The sequence below is a fragment of the Diabrotica undecimpunctata genome, chromosome 7, assembly GCF_040954645.1.
Source record: "Diabrotica undecimpunctata isolate CICGRU chromosome 7, icDiaUnde3, whole genome shotgun sequence".
Classification (NCBI taxonomy): domain Eukaryota; kingdom Metazoa; phylum Arthropoda; class Insecta; order Coleoptera; family Chrysomelidae; genus Diabrotica; species Diabrotica undecimpunctata.
Genome location: NC_092809.1, coordinates 135,125,126 through 135,137,918, shown reverse-complemented (window position 1 = coordinate 135,137,918; position 12,793 = coordinate 135,125,126). Strand labels below are relative to the sequence as shown.

The following is a 12,793-nucleotide window of genomic DNA, read 5'->3' as shown; positions in this document are numbered from 1 at the left end:
GGATATCAATTCAGAAAACCAGATATTAAAGCTCTAATATATTGTTATTAAAAAATATTTTTACGGTTTTATATACCTACTTTAATCTTCTACAATGATATCAAACTTTGAGAAAAAATATAATACGGCGTAGCTTACCTTTGATTTGTCAATTTCGAGATGTACAGTAAAGTAGTTATTAAAACTAACATACAAATTATGGCAACTTCTTGGATATAATGATGTATTTTTTAATTTATCATTATTATTATTTTTTCCTTAAAGAGTATAAACTCTATATTGTCATATCGTTCTATATTTTATATATTTTTCAGTATTATAGTATACATTTTACACTTATTCTGATTTTTTGTTTCAGGGCCACCTACAAAAAAAATTATAAAAAACACAAAAAACCGGCCTCGACCACCAAAAAAATTAAAAAATAATAACAAAAACCGGCGTAAGCCAATAAAAAAAAATTAACAAAAACCCCAAAACCTGGGCACCTAAGACCCAACCCCTTTAGCACCAAGTCGCCGAACTGAGCCGGGGCTTACAGCGGAGACTTAAGGCCCAAGTAAGCAATTTTAGTTCGTGGATAAGCCACATTAAGATAACAGGATTATAGCGACAATGCGCTGTCCTGAGTTTTGCATTCGGTTAGGAAACCTTGTTGGGGTTCTATTACCCAGGACCTCCACATGAAGAGCATTTGGCTGATAGTTGTGCCCCTATCGCGCATCAGAGTGCTATAGGGGAAAAGGGATGGTCTGGAGCATTGGAGCGCGGTGGGGTGACTCGTGTTTTTACTCGAGTTAACACACCTCGTTCCAATGAATTGTTACACCCGAACGTAATAGGGGTGAACATTTCTCACAGGCTGGGTTTAATCAAATTGCTTGCTTACTTGATCGGGATCCAGTCATCATATACTACTAGCCCCGCTAGACCTTGTTGGCCTGGTGTGCTACCACGCTACTTTGAGTTCTATTATTTAACCAATATCCTACTATCGTCGAAGACGTCAAGTCCAAGAAGACTTAATCCAATTTAGAAGTTAAATCAACAAGAGCACGAGAACCGGCGTATCGAACGCTCCCTGGCAGTAGAACACGACTTTTGAAATAGAAAAGACATTGGTCTTAGAACTATTTTAAATTGTGTTGAACTAACCACAGCGTTCTTTGGGACCTGTCACGGAAAAGAGCGAATAAATGCCCCGACGGGGACTTGTAATTGCTATTCCGATCAAGGTCGAGCTGCGATAGCGCTTCGTCGCCAGAAACCTAATGCAAATAGTAACTATAGGAAATACTGTTGGCGAAAGGTAGTAACACGAAGCGACGGGCAGCAAGAGGAGTCGATACGACCGGCAATCTCGTGCCTCTCTTGATGAGAGGGAACGCGGCTACACGAAGTGAGAAGGCCGGCATGTCTGTGGAATTTGAGACATACACCACGCGTCAGAATTCTAACACAAATATTAAGTCATTGTAAGAATACTGTCTGTAAGAAAGCTCGAACTGTTAGAGAATTCTGATTACCGGTGTCCCCTCACCTACTACAGAGGCTCGGCGAAGCTTCTTATACGTAGAGGCCGGAATCCCAAATTAACTCCTTGAAACGGAGATGAACTCTAGAAACTTGAGATCCTCTTTGAGAGCGGCGGTCGTAGAACGTTCAGAAACTCCTGAACACCAGGAGAACGTTACGGCCGTACGACATGCCTAAGGAAAAACTATTGCTTATTTTATTTGATGCCGCACCATATTTGGCGAAAACAGGACAAAATTTAAAAATATTTTATCCAAACTTAATGTATCTCACTTGTTTAGCGCATGGAATAAGCAGAGTTGCGGAGAAAGTAAGAAAAACATTTCCACTAGTTAACAGTTTAATAGCGAGCATCAAAAAGGTATTCCTGAAATCACCTGTAAGCATACAATGTTACAGAGATATGGTTTCTGCTGTTCCACTGCCACCGCAATCCATTTTAACACGTTGGGAAACATGGTTGGAAGCAGCTAATTTCTATGCTGATCTTTTTGTTGATTTAAAAAAAAATAATTAACCTTTTAACGGATGAGATTTGCCTATCTTCATGGGAAGCTATGCAAGCCTTCCAAAATAACATTCTTTAACAGCAACTGTCATTCATAAAATCAAATTATAGTTTTGTCCAGAAAACTATAACTCAATTAGAATCCTTCAAATTATCATTGTTAGAGAGTACAGTTTTAATAAAAGAATTTGAGTGATTGTGTCAAAACGTTAAAGGTACTATCGGAAATGAATTTTTTTAAAAATATAAAGTAACCATGGAAAAAATTAGTAGTTACCGAACCACTTAATTTAGAACCATCTATTATAGTAAATTTGAAAAATGTCCCCGTTACATCAGTTGATGTCGAAAGTTTTTCCATTTACAAATATATGTATTCAGATAGAAGCCATAAGTTTTTATTAGAAAATTTTGAACATGTTAAAATAATTGTATATGTTGTGGATTTATAATATTTTAAGTATTTTTGTAAATAGAAAAATATTGTAAATCTTTTTTATTACATGCATATTTTCTAGACAAATATGCACATTTTGCATAAAATACTGCACATTTTTGCATAAAATACTGCATATTTATGCTCATATTTCATACTTTTTTATTGGCATATTTGTCTAAGTCTACTTATATTAAAATAGAGAATTAAATAGATCTCAAATATGTAAACACCAAATTTGCAACCATTTTGTACTAATTTTGCAATATCTCGAGTTCTAGTTATTGCATTAAAGTTTAGTAAATATTTAATTTTCTTTTTTTTTTTAAGAAACAAACTTTATTTAAAAAACTGTTTGTATCTCTCTTAGGTTACGAGCTAGAGCCTTACAAACAATTAAATTGTTTATTAGAATTGTTTGACGGATCGGATCGAAAGTCACTCTCGAAATTCGTCAGGAGCCAAAAAACAATAAAAAAACTTGGGTGGATCCATCAGAATTAAAAAGGTCGCGGGACCTAGCTGTGGCCCCTAGACTAACCTCCGTGAGTGATGTCGCAAGACATTCGCTTATCTATTTCGAGCTGCCATAAAGAAAAATATTATTGCATGATTTACAAAGTTCAATAGTTGGACATGGTATAGGAAAAAGAACATTAAGGAGAAAAAATTGTACAAAAAATAACTAATCAGCTGATACCAACGGTATAAAAAGCTGTATTTGAATGAATTTGATGTTTAATTTTTTATTTTTTTTCGTATTTTTTCTATAATCAATCAATCAATCAATCAATAATGTCTTTTTATTTCCCATTAAAAAAAAATACAATTTTCCCTTTTAGTGATATTTGTTCTCCTTGGCACATGCCATCAGGAGGGTTGGCAATTTAATATTATTCCCTAATTAATATACAAAAAATTACACTAAGGCTCATTACATCTAACAAGTTCATTAAAATTAATAAAAAATAAATTAAGTAAATATTCATATAAATGTAAGTAATAAACTAAATGTGTATATCCTACTAAGTAGCACTTTGCCCTAGACTAAACAGTAATAACAAAGTATAACAGTAAGGTATATATTGCATTTAAAATGATTGAATGTGTCCCTTAGAGGGGATGAAAGCTGTTGATATAATAATAATAATAACAAGATAGTCAAGATAGACAAGACAGATAAAAAGATAATAACTATTCGCAAATAAATTATTAATACTAATTTTAATATTTTAATACTATTGAAATAACACCATGCTAATAGATTTAGTAATTAAATAGGTTCACTAACTCATACCTATACGCCCATGCTTCCCCACAATAACTTGCTAACTCAGCCTTTCCCTGTCTCATCATTGTAACTACTTCCACTCTACTAAGTTCATGTCTACCCAACCACTTTAACCTAATATGTCTCAACACCGAACATTTTCCCAAAAAATGTATCACATCTTCCCTTTCCTTCGTGTTACACATTGAGCAAAACCTTCTTTCATCATTTCTGCCAGGTCGATCATTCAAATATAGAACTCCACATCTTAATTTGAAGAGCCATCATATGTCCCCAAAATTTTCCATTTCCAGTAGATAATGCATGTTTACTCCTTCTTCTCGCAGTTCTTTGTAGTGTCCACAAAAATTTGATTCGAGTGCCCTATTCTCAGCCTGACGCTGTATCTCCTCCTTCTTTTTTTCTATCATATTCTCAATCATATTAGGCCAGCTTTCTCTCCATTCCCATTCACACCTTACCTCAATTCCAAATTTGTCTCCCATGCTCATCCAATCTTTCCACCAGCCACACCTTGCTCTTATCATTTCTTTCAAAAGAAATTTTGGCAACCTATCACTCGAATATCCTAGTATTTTCTTAACATATTTTTGATGTAAATTCATTGTATATAGGCTGACTCTAGCAATACCTGTCTCCAAATCTAACATAAAGTTAGGACAATACCTTGGACAAGAGAACATTTTTTTTCTATAAAATCTTCTGATTATTTGCACCTCATCGTACTCAAATAGACCCCATACCTGAGAACCATAAGTCAAAATTGATCTTATCACCGACTCATACACTGTTACTTTAGCCAAAAAGGGTATATCAGCCTTAGACACTAACCTACTCCAAGCCGTGTGAATTGCTACTTTTGCCAAACTCTGGCGCTTTTTTAGATGAGCTTTAAACGACAACTTAGGTGTTAGTATCATTCCCAAATAGTTATTCACTACCTCTAATACTCGATCATTCAGCTTCCAAGATTCCCTGATCACACCACCTCCTCTTCTGAATACAAGAATTTTGGATTAATCTAAATTTATTTTTAGATTCCACATCCTACAGTATTTTTCCAGTTCATTAATCATCCGCTGTAGCACCTTCGGATTGATTGCCATCAAAACCAAATCATCTGCATATAATAAAAGTCTTTTTCTATAAATAAACAATAATATAGAAACATTAAACAAATTAAAATAAATCGAATCATTTATTAACTCTATATCAAACAGATATCAATATCCAAAAATATCAAACATCTCAGACATTTTCCCGGTAAATTATCATTAGCACATTGGCATTTCCTGCTAAATATTATTCATTATTTAACAGGTGTTTTTTATCGTAGGTGTAACGGGTTTTAAGTTCCTTATCCATTTTCAAATTTATGATAGACAAAGATTTAAGCGAGTAAAATATGTTTATGTAAAATATGTGGAACTCACATTTTGGCGCTATAAAATTAATTCTAAATATCACAAAAATTTGAACAAATTAACATAATAAATTCATAAAGATAGAAGAAAAATATATAAACGTTCATCAAATAGTTTTAAAGGTAGGTCTTAAACGCTAGTGTCAACAATTTAGAAGAATAGTGGGGCACTTGCGGACAAGATGAAACATTATCTTTTTATGTAAATATATTGTTAAGAAATAGAGGCATTTACTTATTAGGTTTTTAACTGCAATAATCAGTTCAAACAACAAATAAAATCAAACAACAATAAAATAAGTAAAAAAATCGTGAGAATGAACTTCCTTTCGTGAGTTATCTAACAAACATTGTCGGTCCAATTTTGCAAAATCCTATACTTTTACTTACATAATATATATCTCGAGGATAATAATTTCCTAAAATAGGTTTTAGAAATATATTTATTTTACAGGTTACTAAAGGTTAAATAAATACATATTGTAAAGAGCAAAATATCGAGTTCCATGAATTTGTAAAACCAATAATATTTTAAGAAAATTTCGGTTTCTTGGATAGAGGAGAATGTTTATTACCTAATAGTAAAGTAGAAAATATTCGAAAGTAGTAATAACTTTAATTTTGTATTGTGACTGGTTGCTCCTGTGAATATAATTACCATTGGCAATAGCAAACAAATATAACACAATAAGTCATCATGGATAAAGGACTAACATTTAACCCTTAACTGGTATACTCCGTCTGACAGACGGGTTTAAATTTAAAATATATCACGTGAGTGAGAGTGAACATTTTACTGACTCTGAACAATCAGCAGATAATGACGAATCCGATAATGATATAGGTAATGAAGACGATATACCTGCATCTGGAACATTTGTTGGAAAAAATGGATTTGAACGGCGCAAGAACCAACCACCTAAAAACGTCCGCACAAGAAAGCATAACATTATTTTGCAATTACCTGGTTTACGTCAGAAAGCAAAAATACTTGTAACAATCCGAAAGAAATCGTCCAATGGACCAACGTCCAAATAGACTACGAAAAAATAAATTATACTAATAAAACTTCAGCAAGCTACCTTCAAGAAACCACTACTTTAGAGATTCGCGCTTTTCTGGGACTTTTGATATACACTAAAATTCTTAAATCAAATAATAAACGTACCGAGAGGAGTCTCTTTGCTACAGATGCTACAGGGCGAGATAAATTTAGGGCCACAATGTCACAGAAACGTTATCTTTTTCTCTTATCTTGTTTGAGATTTGATAACCCCGATGATTGAGATGAACGAAAAACTAAAAATACAGCAGCTGCTGTATTGGACATGTTTCAAAGGCTTGTTGAAAATTCTCAAGAACTCTTAACTCTTGTATCTTCTGTGTGTATTGATGAGATGCTGGTTGCTTTCAGAGGTCGATGTAAATTTAGAATGTACGTGCTAGCAAAAGCATCTAAATATGGCATAAAGATTTTATGCATGACTGATGCAAGAAGTAATTATTTTTATGATGGATACATATATTGTGGAAAAGGAAGTGATGGTATGATGCTTTCCGAAAATGAAAAATAAAACGGGTGTGGCAGTCCGGTGGGACTGCCGGTAGAAGTTATACTTCTATACACGCGCTCGTAGTAACAAATTTATATGGGAGTCAATCTGCACAATCATTACATATGTAATGCTATAGGTAAGAGAGAGCAGCAAGCGAAAAAGAATTAGGTATACAGGTATATGGTGCATCGTTTGCTGTATATAAACGTTTGACCTGTAATAGGAGTATAGTAAGTAAATGAAGGATTGAATCAATATTTTAATGAAAATATATATTTTTATTTTCATATATGTATAAAAGGACTTGAATGCAAAAATTTTTTTTACACATACTCTGCAGTAAAATTCATTGTTAATTTTGTTATTATAATAAAAATACAATACAATACACTGCAAGATAATTCAATATAATAATACAATACAAGTTAAAATGCAATATACATAAGTATTTAAAAATTGACAATATACGTAACTTAGTTACGCATATGTTTAATTTACCATGATAAAAATATTAATAAAAAAAATATTGTTTGGTGATACAACTGTTAATTTATCTGACATTAACAAATACAATATTTAATTGTTGTTTGTTGTGTATATAAGTACACATTTGAACTTTCTTGAGATATTTACGAGTTTTAATTTATAAATTTCCGATTCACTCCCGTGGAAATTTCCAAAGTCGAACGCGCGTATAGAAGTATAACTTCAAAAACCAAAAACTCGGATTATGTTGTAAATTTTCATTTTATTTTAAAATTTATCATTTTTCCGTATATTACATATATTTAATAAAATTAACGTGGGGTTTTTAAATATTTCAAAAATAAACAAGGAAATTCATATTGGGATTCGAACTCACATCAACCAGCGTATGAACCAAACACGTAAAATATTTGAAAATTAGACATGACACAAACGAATTTCAAAATTGACAGTTCTAGGTCATACAGTGATTTATTGAGATTATTAATCTGAAATACAAAAGACTAAAATAATTATGAAGATTTAATAAATAATACAAAACATATCACATAAATAATAATAATAATAAATATTTTATTATATATATAATATTATATATAGAAATATTAAATATATATACAAAAGGAACATTTTTATTCTCGAGAAAGGAAGAGAGAGAAAATATATCTTCTGTCTCTCTCTTACTCATTATCTTATCATGTCATACTTCTATGACTTCAAAAATACTCCATACCCACACAATAAGTTCTGAAACTTACAAACTCAATCTCAAATCGCAAACTGTAATGTGACAGCGGACAACTGGTTTAGTTCCATACCTTTAGTTCAGGAGCTAAAGAAAAGAGGCCGTACCTGTATGGGCAAATTGAAGAAAAATAAAAGAGAAATTCCTAGCGACTTTCTCACTATGCTCACTATGTTCTCGGCCAACGAAAAGATCATCATATTAAATGTTTTCAAAGCATTACAACGCGATAATCCTACGTGATCTGGAGACAGTGTTGTGGAGTTGTACGCAAAGTACACAGGATGTTCCAAGAGATCAATTTATAATTTAAGAAAGGAGGACAAAGAAGAGGTCATCGCGAATCCTGTTGTAAAATAGGGAGACGATCACTGGAAATTATTGAAAATGTTAAAAATGTAACTCGAAGAAAGGTTCATTCTTTTTATTTTGCCAAGAAAATTCCAACAATTTTAAAAATTCATGCCGCATTGCAAGATGATGATGTACTGGGTATCAGTAAAACTCGATTGTCGAAGAAACCATTAACGGAAAATCAATGTTAATGGAGAGTTCAGAAATCGTTTCTTGGAAAAGGTAGTATTATCGAAAAAGTAAACAGCACAGAGAAAAAACCAAAGAATATATTATGGATAAATGAAGACCATACGGTTTCCAAGGTATGACAAGACAACAATGTTAAAAGCAACCGTCAAGTTGTGTTGGAGGTATTGTCCACAGGTATAAATGCACCGTCGGGAAAAGGGAGGATTATAATTACCCACATATCATTCACGGCAAACCGAACAGTTTCCTACAATAGCGTGGAAAGGAGAGAATATTAGACAGTGGTTAACTAATAAAAATATATATTTGGAGATGACCTTCTAAAATTGGAGCTTTTGCAAATCGCTATTCAACACATACCTTCATACTCATCAAGAATGCATATCGTGGACGAAATAGCCAAAAAACTTAACATTACAGTACTCTAATTACCCCTTTATCACTGTTAATTAAATCCTATAGAGTTGATTTGGGCCCAAGTAAAAGGGGACGCAGCAAGAAAGAAATAAAGATAGAAAAGACTCTTTTCATTTTTGAAAATACGAAAGACGTGAAGAGATGTTTAAAAGCACTTGCTTTTAGTTTGAATAAAAATTTTTAGTAGATATAGGAGAAAACAAAAAATCAAAACAAAAAATAAAATTATACAGAAAAAATAGAGAACAGTTCTAAACACTCCAATATACATATAAAGTTAGTTTATTTATACCAATAAAAAAATTATTTTATACCTTGCCAGTCCTAATCCTGGATAAAGTGTAAAGGGATGTTCGTTCTCGCGATTTCTTTACTTTTTTTATTATTATTTTGTGATTATTGCAGTTGAAAATATTGTACGAAAACGCATACACTTCATAAGAATTTATTTACCTGTGAATCTAATCTTTCGTCTTGTCCGCAAGTAAACCCAAATTTGTATTGTTGCAAATGCTCCGTCAGCAAGCGGGCCGACACAATTTAGAGGCCCTTAAAGAATTATCATTGGGCCTCTTCTGTATCTTAAATTGACGGTTTGTTTTATTTTGTGTAATATTCAAAAAAAAAATTTTAATTTTTTTCAGATTTTTCTGAAGTTGTACCACTTTCAAAAATCCTAAAAACTAGTTTTGTAGGGATTTTCCACATTTTGTAAACTATAAAATAGATCATAACATCAAGATTTTTGTATAGGTAACATATAATTTGAAGTAACTGGGACCTTAAGGACATTTAAAAATTGGGCGAAAGACTTGCAAACCTCCAAAAAGGTTTTTTCAAGGGTTTTCAAGGGTTTTGCCAGTTTTTGAAGGGTTAATTACATTTTTTAGGATTAATAGATACAATCATAATAATTTTTTTTTATTTTTTTTTTTCGTTTTATGTCAGGTATAAAAAATAGGAGAGCATAATTTTAGCTCGTCACTCTCACCCTACACCCAAAAACGTGGTTTATTTTTTTTTCAGTGGGTTGCAATCAATTTAAAGATTTTAAAAAATTCACAGGCGTACGTGAGGCTTTTACATAACTTGTCTATTTTTTATAGACCCGTAGGTTAAGTGTACATAATTTAAAAATGAATTTTTTTAAAAGCGTTTAAGTTTTTGTTGGAGATGAATGCAGATTTAATTTTTTGGTTTTGTGTATTTTATCAAAAATATATTTATAATTTTTTATAGATTTTTCCGTGCAGTGTACCTGCTTCAAAAACATGAAAAACTGGTTTTTATGGGATTTTCCTCATTTTATAGACTTCAGAATGGATGAAATCAAGGTTGTTTATACGTTATGTTTAATTTGAAGGAAGTAAGTCTTTTAGGACATTCAAAAAAAGCCTTTAAACCCCAAAAGACTATATTTTTTCATTGTTTTTATGAACTTTTGCGGGGCTAATAATATTTTTTGAGATCGATACAACCTGAATTATTTTTTTTACGTTTTATGTGATTATAACATGACTCGCAATTTTACCCCGCCTTTTGCCCCTACCACCAAAAACTTTATTTTTTGGTTTTTACTTTTAGTTTTCGTTAGTTTTTTTTCGGTAGGTTGCAATCAATTTAAAAATTTCAACAAAAAATTCACAATTATTCTCTATTTTAGCATGTTTTCTTTCTTTCACAAGTATCTATCAGTATCTCTTCAGTCATCCAGGATTTTTTGGTTTTATTTTTATCTTGTTCCTCTCACATATTTTACAACTTTCATATTAACTTATAGTTTTCAACAGCTGCTTGTAAATGTGTAAATAAATAATTTAAAAAATGTTAGAGGATTACGGAAAAATCTTTTTTTTATAAATTTTCTCCATATTTTTAGTACAAGTTTGTTCATTCAATATTATTTTAAATCATACATGTTTTCTTATATGTCTACAGAATTTACTAGATCATCTCAATCAATACCTTATGTAGCAAAAACGAGTTGTTCAATATCGCGAAAATTTCGTTAGTTTTTTTAAATGGACCCAGTGACGCTACTGGCCAAGCCTCCTGAATCACATTTCTCCCTTCCAATCAACTGGGTAGGCGTGCTAGTTAGGATTTCCCAGACCCGAATGTTTAATGAAGTATAATATCATGTTTTACTCTCATTCTTAAAAAAATAAGCGTCTAAGCGCCATCTCCACACAACAACAACAACACTCTCTCGTGCTTAACACAACGGTCGAGTCTGCCTCAAACCTGACAGAAATCCACAAACTTGAACTTGAAAAAACGGACTTGATCTTGAAAAACGACTATACACATTTATTTCATAGGAATATCGAAATTTTAAATGGTTTTGTCACCAAAGTGTAATGTTTAGAGGTGGAAAAGAAGGCGTGGGTGATAATAATTCGTGTACACATTATGAATGAGTTATAGACTGTGATTGTGACACAAATTTGTATTACTTTGTGATTACTTTAGTGTGATATTTTCTAAGTATAACAATATGTTGTTTATAGCGTGATATAAACCACCAGCCTTTTGTCTTAAGGTAAGTTGACCCAGTTTTTATTATTGTCTTTATTTTTGTGTCCCTTTCTGTATAAACCAACTTTAGCCCATAAATCATGAAACGTTTACTTTAGAGTAAAAATGCATAAATACTTGACGGTAAAAAAATATATAAATATATACAGGGCGTTTCATTTGATGAAGATATAGTGGATATTTAGCTTACTAAATCTTTAGAAAAAAGATTCATATTACTTACTGTGATATTGATATTAAATTCCTCTTTTTTCCGCGCATACGCTACATAGTAAATTACAGCAAAGAGCTGTTACCAAGAAAAAAGACTCTAAAACATAATTATAGAGATATAAAAATTGTGTTAAATTAAAGAAAAAGAAAATATGCTATTGAAAACTTCAAAGGTAGAAGAGTGTAGTTGCAGGCAGTATATACATTTAACGTGATTTTAAGAACTGTTATTCCTGAATAGATTTAAAAGGACAAATCAAGGTAGTTGTATGAAATAATGAACATTGACAATTAAAATGCGGTCTTGAGACTTTCCTAATATTAAAATTTATTCGTAAGCGATTGTACCAAGAGATAAGTAGTAAAGATTAGGGTTTTAGTAAGAAATGTTTGCTATAATAGTAGTAAATTATTTTTTATGCTGTCAAAAAATAGATTCCGATGTTGGATATTCCAAATGGGCTAGGATGACGTAGATTTTGTGTCGACAAGAAACCGGTAGTAATTTTGTTTGTTTATTGGGATGAAACGAGGATAAAGAAAAGTAGGAATAAGGGGCAAGATATGTAGTTTCTTGAAATGTAGGAGAGAAAATCGAGTTTTGAATTTGAAAGAAAAGAAACAAAGGAGTTCGGTACAAGATTTGAAACAAAAAGGTGTTTTTGTTTTCTTCGTAAAATTATAAAAGAAAATAAATATTGTTGTTTTTTTTTGCCGGTGAGTAAAGTGAGTAGTGACAGAAAATTTGGAAAGTTTTGTGGTAGCATCCAAAAAATGCAAGCAGAGATCTCCAAAGTTCAAAATTGTAAGTTCTTTAAATACAAATTAATTGGTGCTATACTGTCTATGTCTTTTTGAGAGGATTAAAGATTTGGAAAGTTAGAAGCAGCAGAAGCTCGGCAATTTGGATATGAAATAATTTTCCTTAGGTGAAGATCAACTTGAGCAGCTGAATCAGAAGGAGTTAGAACCATAGAAAAAGTTTCAAATTATAAATTTTTTTTTATTTTCAAGAGATATTCACAGGGAGTTTAGAGAGGATTAAAAATATTTTATCGGTGACAGTGTAAATAGAAACAATTTTCTCATTAATTCCTA

At 31.8% G+C, this 12,793-nt stretch overlaps 1 protein-coding gene across 1 annotated transcript in view; it reads left to right on the top strand.

The window, feature by feature from the left end:
• Positions 1-11,092: 11,092 nt before the first annotated feature.
• Positions 11,093-12,793, top strand: part of LOC140445874 (serine protease gd-like) — a 57,845-nt gene continuing 56,144 nt past the window's right edge. The window contains exon 1 of the mRNA XM_072538278.1: positions 11,093-11,486. The gene's annotated coding sequence lies outside the window, so the exon portion shown is untranslated. The remainder of the gene's footprint in view (positions 11,487-12,793) is intronic.